We start from the raw sequence: 8,566 nt of genomic DNA, 5'->3' as shown, positions 1-8,566 counted from the left end.
TGTGTACTGGTCACAGTGTGGTGTTCCCTGTGTGGTGGTCATTTTCTGTGGTATAATGTGGTGTGAAAACTGATTTTTGTGGTCAATGTGGCATGTACACTGAAATATTGTCATATGCCGATGTCCACAATGTGATTATCGTTGAGAGCTCATCTTTTGAATGATTGTCACTGTTTAGTAATTGTAATATACCAATGACTATAATGGTAACAATTTATGTCACTGTCAGATGGTCGGTGGCAATTGACCACTGAATGTTGGCTATCATTTAATAGACAGTGCATAATAGTCAATTATTTGATAGTCACACTGTGACAGGTGAGGGTTGACAGACTGTTTTATTTCTATGGAGTGATTCAAACACCAGGTTGTATATGTTTATAGAGGTCACATTGGGATAACTAATGACTCCTAATTCTTGTCCACTGTTGTGATGCCCAAAATATGATGGTAAATTTGTAATGATTTGAATTAGGAGGTTTGCAAATTAAGAGAACATCTATCTTGGTTTGCAACAATTAGATCTCTACTGTGCTATTGCCTCTTTATAAAAATTAATTTGTAATCACTCATATTTGGTTACATTTATATAGAGCTTATTCTGGGCTCTATGAAATGTATACCACAGAGCAATTCTCCCAGTTTTAATACAAGAGAGGCCATCTCACAGTGGATATCACTTGGTGACCATACAATGAAATATGTACATAAGTGGTCAAGACAAAATATTCCCTCACAGAGGATCCATCTTATCGCTGGAATCAGAGAATTATTGCCTCCAGCTGTGTATTACCCTGTGACAATTACTGTGGCAGCATCAAACAGTGATGATCTTTCAATTGGTATCTCAGTAAGTAGAACCAATAAATAAGACAATCACACGATGTGCCATTACATAGTAGCCATTAACCGTTCACTATTACACTGAGGTCATCACACATAGACAGTAAGGCAACTTTTAGATTTTATCCTCCCTTATCAATTATGTCCTTGTTCACCATATTTCCCTTTTATTCTGTCCTGTAGTGTGAGAAACTGCCTCAGCTGGGCAGTCAGGATTTTACTTTTCCAGTGATAAATAAGAGTGAAAGGAGAGAGGGGCACACAATGCAACAACTTTCACAATGGAGTTTTTTTCTTCTTCTTTTTTAAAGAAGGGGACAAAGAGTTTGTCTCTGGGAAAGAGAGTTGGGTTGGAAAGCCATGATACTTTAGTCGACCATGTTTCATATACAATCAAATATTGTATAAGTGCCACTGTATATTGCCTCTGAGCAGCTAATTTAGAAATTCCTTTCCCCTTCAGTTCCTGTTAGCTGGTTATAAAATCAATTAATATTCCAGATTTTGTCATTTTCATTTCTCCATGTGTGTTCTGATTGCTGAAAAACAATGCATTATCATCCCACTCACCACTTTTCCTAATTTTATGAGTTTCTATGTTTTAATTGTTGATTTGAGAGATTAGTCACTTGTGTTCCCATAGTGGTTTTGCATATCACCATCCTTGCTTATAATAGACATGTGCAGGTTTCTGAAAATTAAAAAAAAATGAGATATTAGTACCATAGAAGTTCATAGGTCTCTTTTATTTTTTTATACATAACTCCCTTAGTAACTTAAATTATATGGAGGGTTCTATGTGCTCAGGTGTGCACACAGTATGATCCACAAGTAGATTATGAGGAAGTAATTATTTCTACCCTGCGGATTATTGCAAAGAAATTATTCATTGTAGAATTTTGAGCAAGAACCTTTATTCATCAAGATATCTTGTAAGACAATGACCTCAGCTGTACATTATCATTACATATATATATATATATATATATACACAGACACAGACACACACACACACACACACACACACACACACACACATATATATATATATATAGCCACAGTTTCATAAGTTTCATGTATCAATCTATATATCTTTCTTTCTCATTGTTGTGTCTGTGTGTGTGCTTATTTGTATAAGCATGTGTGTGTTTGGAGTGGTGTGTGCACAAGTGTAATTCATTCATAATGTCTAAATAATTGAACAGTCACCATGAAGGGTATTGTAAATTATTTTCAGCTACAAGCAAAAGGGTGTAGATGACTAGATAGTTAGTACAAAGGTCAAATGATTCCAGACCAACCTTCCTGTTCTGTCACTGCTCTTTTGGTCTGATTGTTGCTGGTCTACTTCTGTTTTTCCATATAGAGTAGAATGACATTCCTCTAATGGTGTAGCTTCAGGGCCTGACTCTTCCTCTTATTTCTCCACTTAAGTATCATCACTTTCTTCTTTAGCTAATCTGCTGAAACAGGAGTGGGCTGTGGATATGGCTAGAAACAGGTTCTTCACAATAATGCCTTACAAGCTCTCACTCTCTTTATTGATTCAAAACTTCATTAATCCCAATAAGCCCCAGGAGCCAATAAATACTTAAGTACTGTCCCAAAAGCGTCTTGACAGTTGACTATTCAAAAACATAAGTAAATAATACCCAACATAGGAGAAATAAGAAATCAGAAATCACCTGTGCAATAAGGGATCAAATTGGATTACATTCAAAAAAAAAAAAAAGAGAAAAAGAGGAATCTCCATTATTTTTTTTTAAATTTACTGCCCATGGTCATGGATATTTATTAAAAAGTACAGTTCAAATAACAGCAAAGTAGGACAAGGGATCCAAAAAGTTGTGTACATTTTGTTCGATAACAATCTACAACCTGACATTCGTTTTACAAAGAAATAGAACCTCTCTTCAAATGAAAAAATATATATCATGTTGTGTATTGTATAGAAGGTTTAACTTTCTATAAAAGTATATACCTTTTTCCTATTGTACCAATATACTGAATAAAGGACCAAGGTAGTATAATAGTCATTTTTTTGCATTATTATATTAAGATTGTTAATAAAAGTAATGGTATGGCTATAAAATGTTTATTTTATGAATATATGTATACCACAGGGCAGTTCTCCCAGATTTAATAAAAGAGAGGCCACCTCACAGTGGCTATCATTTGGTGACCATATAATGAAGGATGTACATAAGTGGTCAACACAAAATATTCCCTCACAGAGGATCCATCTTATGGCTGGCATCAGAGAATTATTGCCTCCAGCTGTGTATTTCCCTGTGACCATTTCTGTAGGAGCATCATGCAGTGACTATTTTCAATGGCTATCACAGTGAATGGAACCAATATATAAGACAGTCACACAATGTGCCATTACATAGTAGCCATTAACAATTCACTATTACACTGAGGTCATCACACATAGACAGTAAGGCAACTTTTGGACTGTATCCTCCCTTATCAATTATGTCCTTGTTCACTGTATTTCCCTTTTGTTCTATCCTGTGGTGTGAGAAACTGTCTCAGGAGGGCAATCACGAACCACCTGTGCAATAAGGCATCAAATTGTAATCCATTTCGAAAAAAGAAAAAAAAGACGAATCTCCATTTTTTTTAATTTACTGTCCATGACCATGGATAAATATTAAACAGTACATTTCAAATAACAGCAAAGTAGAGCAAGGGATCCAAAAAGTGATATACATTTTGTTTGATAACAATCTGCAACCTGATATTCGTTTTACAATGAGTAAGAGCCTCTCTTTAAAAGAAAAATATATACATCGTGTTGTGTATTGTGTAGAAGGTTTACCTGTCAAAAAAGTATATAATTTTTTCCTCATTGTACCAATATACAAAAATATGTTCCAAGGTATTTTAATGGTCATTTTTTGTATTATTATATGAAGATCGTTACTAAAATAATGTTATGGTTATAAAATGTTTATTTTATTAATATATTTTTTATTTAGGCAGTGGTGGGACATGCTTTAATCCCAATATTTAGGAGGCAGAATGTATATTTCTGATTTTGAGGTCAACCTGTTCTTCAGAGTGAGTCCCACGATATCCAATGTTATGCCTAGAAACCCTGCTTCAATAAACTAACATAACAACTCTAAAAAAAATTATTTTAAACATATATTTTTATTTGTTTAACCTTTAAATATTTCTGTATCCTCCTTTTATTTTTTTAAACCACAAACTCATGCAGAAACAAGACAACAAATGTCTGAGGTACAGACCTGGAAAAATAGACAGAACAACAATTAGAAGAGTAGATTTGAATTTACACCCCAAAATTTTTATGGACAAATAAAAGAACCAAATTCTGGGTCTCTTTCTTTTGTGAATCAGTCAGGAGTAAGCTTGCATTGTACGTTCTGTAGCTTGCTGAAGAAAAAAGCAGAGAATACCCTGTTTAGTGAGAAATTATTGAATTTTGATGTCCCAAGGAACAGTAGGAATTTACTATGACACTATATTCTTCTGAATTAATTCTTCACCTGCCTTTGATTGTTCAAGACAATAGTGAAGTATCAATACTAGGAACCAAGAAACCTACACATAGGATGAGAGACACCAAGAAATGTACCAGTACCCTAAAAATCAACATCCTGACATGCCTCTCATTGTGTATTGTGGTCCTTGATCCACTTAGAAATAAACTTTTCACAAGGTGACAATCATGTTTCTATTTTCATTTTGATACATACTGGTTTCCATTTATGTCAGCACAATTTATGGAAGATACCTTTTATTCCAATGTGTATTTTTGACTTTTATCTCAAGATCAACAATCCCTGTGTGGTTTTATTTCTGGGTCTTCAGTTCTACTCTATGAGTAATTTTCTCCATCTCTATACCAGCACCGTTCCATTCACATCAGTATTGCTCTGTAGTGGAACTTGAGTTCATGGATAGTTATTCCTCCATAACATTTGTTACCCTTAAGAATAATGGCTACTTTGGGTTTTTCAGATAAATCTCAGAATTGCTTTTTCTAAATTCATGAAAAATCGTGTCAGTGTTTTGATGGGGATTCGGTTGAATGTGTGGAATGCTCTTGGTAAAATTGCCTTTTTTATAATAATTTTTCTACATTTTTATAAGAGTGGGGGAACTCTTCCAACTATGCTGGACAGTTGAGAATATGCAGAGACTAAGCTACCTACCAGGGAATTACAAGGTCAAAAGCCCTTGACACATATATACCATAAATATGCCTGGTCATGCCTCAGTTGGAGAAGATGTTCCTAATCCGAGAGATACTTGAGGCTCCAAAGAGGGGTGAGGGTGCCAGGTATGAGGGGAATAGGGTGAGCAGCCCCTTGGGGGCAAAAAGTAGGAAGAGTAGAATGACAAATTATGGGAGGCAGGAATAGGAGGGGGTAATGTCTAGAATGTAAATAAATAAAATATAAAAAATCCAAAAATTATCAGAATGCCTAATATCAAAATTTCACATGATAGCACTTACTGCCAATGATGTAGAGAAAGAGGAACACTCCCTTACTGCTGGGAAGATTGCAATATGAGATAACCACACAGGAAATCAAACTGGAGTTTCCACATTAATTGGGAAAGGGTTCTACCACAAGACACATTCATGGGCATGTATGCCAAAATTGCCCCTTCATAAAACAGGAAAACGAGTAGATTTATGGTCATAATGTCCTCATTTGTGATTGTAGAACCTGGAAACAAGCCAGATGTTCCACAATAGAAGATTAGATACAAAACATGTTTATTTACACCATGGAATATCAGTAAGGTATAAAGATTGAGGATATCATGAGTGTTGCAGCCACGTGGAGGTAACTAGAAAACAATATTCTCAGGGAAGTTACTCCAACCCAAAAGGACATGCATGGAATGTACTCAGTAATATGTATAATTAGTCTAAAAAGTACAGAAAACCTACTCAACCCACAGGATTCAATAAATTTATCAAGCCAAATACCCAACTGACAATGCCTAAATCAACCTGGGACTGAAAGAAAGAGCATGTGTGTGATGTGTAATATGTGGGAGGGAAGGAATATAGTGAAAGAGGAGACATAGAGAGGAAGGGGAAAACATGATGAGGTAATAGAATGGGAATGGGACTTATTTCCTCAGCAGCAACAGCAGACAGAGTGGACACAAGCAACATTGGAAGTTAAAGTGGGGAGCACCCAGAATGCACAAGAAATCTCAGATGTGAGAGATGCTCTGGAATCACACGGAGGGACATTGCTTGAAATGCCCATAATGTGGAGGGCGAACATGTAGAGTAAACCACCAGCAGAAAGAAAGGAGAACAAGTGTAGGAATGTGGTTGCAATTCTACCTTCAAGTTCTGATCCAGAAATGTTCCTATTTGCAAGAATTGCAGGGGTACAAATGGAAAAGATCATAAGACAAAGGAAATCAAGTGACAGGCCCAATTTCGGATCCAGTTTCTTTGTATGCTGAGGCCTGACACACTTTTCTGTTGCTTTTGTGTGTTTGCAGACCTGTAATGGGTGCCCTCTGATAGGTCCAACAAGCAGCAAAAAGTTAGATGAAGATACTAGCACACAAGCAATGGAAACATTCTGGGCAACCCTGTGATTGAATAAGGAAAATATGGATGAAGATGATGAGGAGGGACAGTCCCTTGGGATGTCCAGCTGTCTCAATTGACCTAAATCTCCAAGATGTTTCAGAAACTGAGCCACCATCCAGCCAGCATAAACAGGCTGATAGGAGGTCCAGGAATCATATACAGCAGAGCAGTGCCTACTCATGTCACAGTGTGATAAAATCTGGCTAACCACTGAGACCCATGAGGATAAAGTTTGTTGGTATGTCTGCAGGGTTGATAATAAGTCATAATGTCATCCTTTTGGAGACTGCAGAGACAGGGCCTTTAGGAGATGGGGAGTAATTAGGGAGCTCACTGGGATGAAGGTAATATCTGAACAATAAATAATAATTTAAAAAAGTAGTTCAGAACAAGTCCTCTTATAAAAAGTTATGCAAAACTACTGAATAAAATGCTCAAAACAATATTTAGAAACACATCAAAATCATCACCCAACATAATTATGTATCATCTCAGGGATGTAGAGAGGTTTAAATTAAGAAAAAATAATAATAATCCATTGGAAAAAGTGTATAAACAAAGTATAGGAAATCAGATAATGAACTCTTGATACTGAAAAGTGACAAAATTTAATGCCACTTACTTCACAAAGTATTTAATAAGTGAGGGTTAGATGTTTATGAAAAAAAGATAATTAAGGCAGTATAGAGTATAACGGTAGAAAACCTTGAGGAAAGTTCAGAGAAGATAAAAGAAAATTCTTCCAAAATGAGGCACAAGGCATGACTGCCTGTTCTATCACTTTCATAAACAGCTGGAAGTCGTTTCCCAAGTATGAAAACAACTAAATGAGATCCATGGAATACACATTAGAAAAGAAGAAATAAAAGAATCTCTCCTTACGAATGATAACATCATACAGTTGACTGATGCATTTTTTTAGCAGAGAGTATCTGAATCTGATAAAACATTTATCAAAGTGCAATTTACAGTCAATGGAGATGTAAAATTAGACCATGTTACTGATTAAGAAATTTGTTGTCATTCATAATACAAATCAAAAACGTTCTGAGAAGTAAATCAGGGAAACAACACACTTAACAATAGCCAAATATAATTTTTTAAATATTTTGGCCAGCGTTAAAACAAGTAAGTGTAAGATCTGTAGGAAAAGTAATATAAGTACTAAAGAAAAAAAAATAAAAACTACCAAATATGTAAATGAAAATCAGGATTAACATTGAGAAAGTAGATGTTATCCCAAAGTATTCTACAAATTTAATTCAATTTCCATGAAAATTCAACACATTTATTATAAACCTTAAACTTATAATTCTTACAATCAAATGGACAAAAATTTAGAATCGATAAAAGAATGCAAAATAATCAAAGAGCTTTGTGAGAAATTGCCATCACTTACCTCTAGCAGTTCTACTGTAAAATAATGATAATAATTGCCTGGCATTTGTATAGAAACATACTGGTTGATAAATGGAATTGAAAAATAATCCCCAAAATAAACACATCTATGGACATATAAACTTTGATAAAATATTTATTCATTCATCTGACACAAGTAGCATCCTCAAAAAATTGTGCTACTCTTTCTGAATGCTCATATGTAGGAGAATTAATATATATCATGTTTATCACCCTGCACAAAAGTAACATCTAACAAAATAAATGAACTTAAAATTAAAATAGGAACTTTGTAACTCATAAAAGGAAAGTAGGAAATATCAATGAATTGCATTAATAATTCTGCAAGAGTCCATTTTCTGAGTAGATAATAAATGTCTAAGCTAGTAAAATCAACAATTGATAAATTGAACATCATGAAATTACAAGGTTCCTTTAAGGCAAAGATAATTAGACAAAATTGAAGCCTATAAATTAGGAAAAGTTGTGGACAAACTCTCTGTGTGAAACAGGGCTATTATCCAAAACATATAAGGAACACAAGAATGATTGCAATTCAGCTTCATTTCATCTTTCCCTTTTTTTTTAAAGTTTATCCATGATGGTAGCCTAGGGGAAAGCACTAGAAAAACCCCTGAACACTTGTCTTTTTACACAAGTTAAATCCCTCTCATCTCCAAGCCTCTATAGAAAATGTAAAAGCTCAAGAACAATAACTTTGGA

This window comes from Apodemus sylvaticus (genome assembly GCF_947179515.1).
Source record: "Apodemus sylvaticus chromosome Y unlocalized genomic scaffold, mApoSyl1.1 SUPER_Y_unloc_5, whole genome shotgun sequence".
NCBI classification, from domain to species: domain Eukaryota; kingdom Metazoa; phylum Chordata; class Mammalia; order Rodentia; family Muridae; genus Apodemus; species Apodemus sylvaticus.
This window is presented reverse-complemented; position numbering follows the sequence as displayed.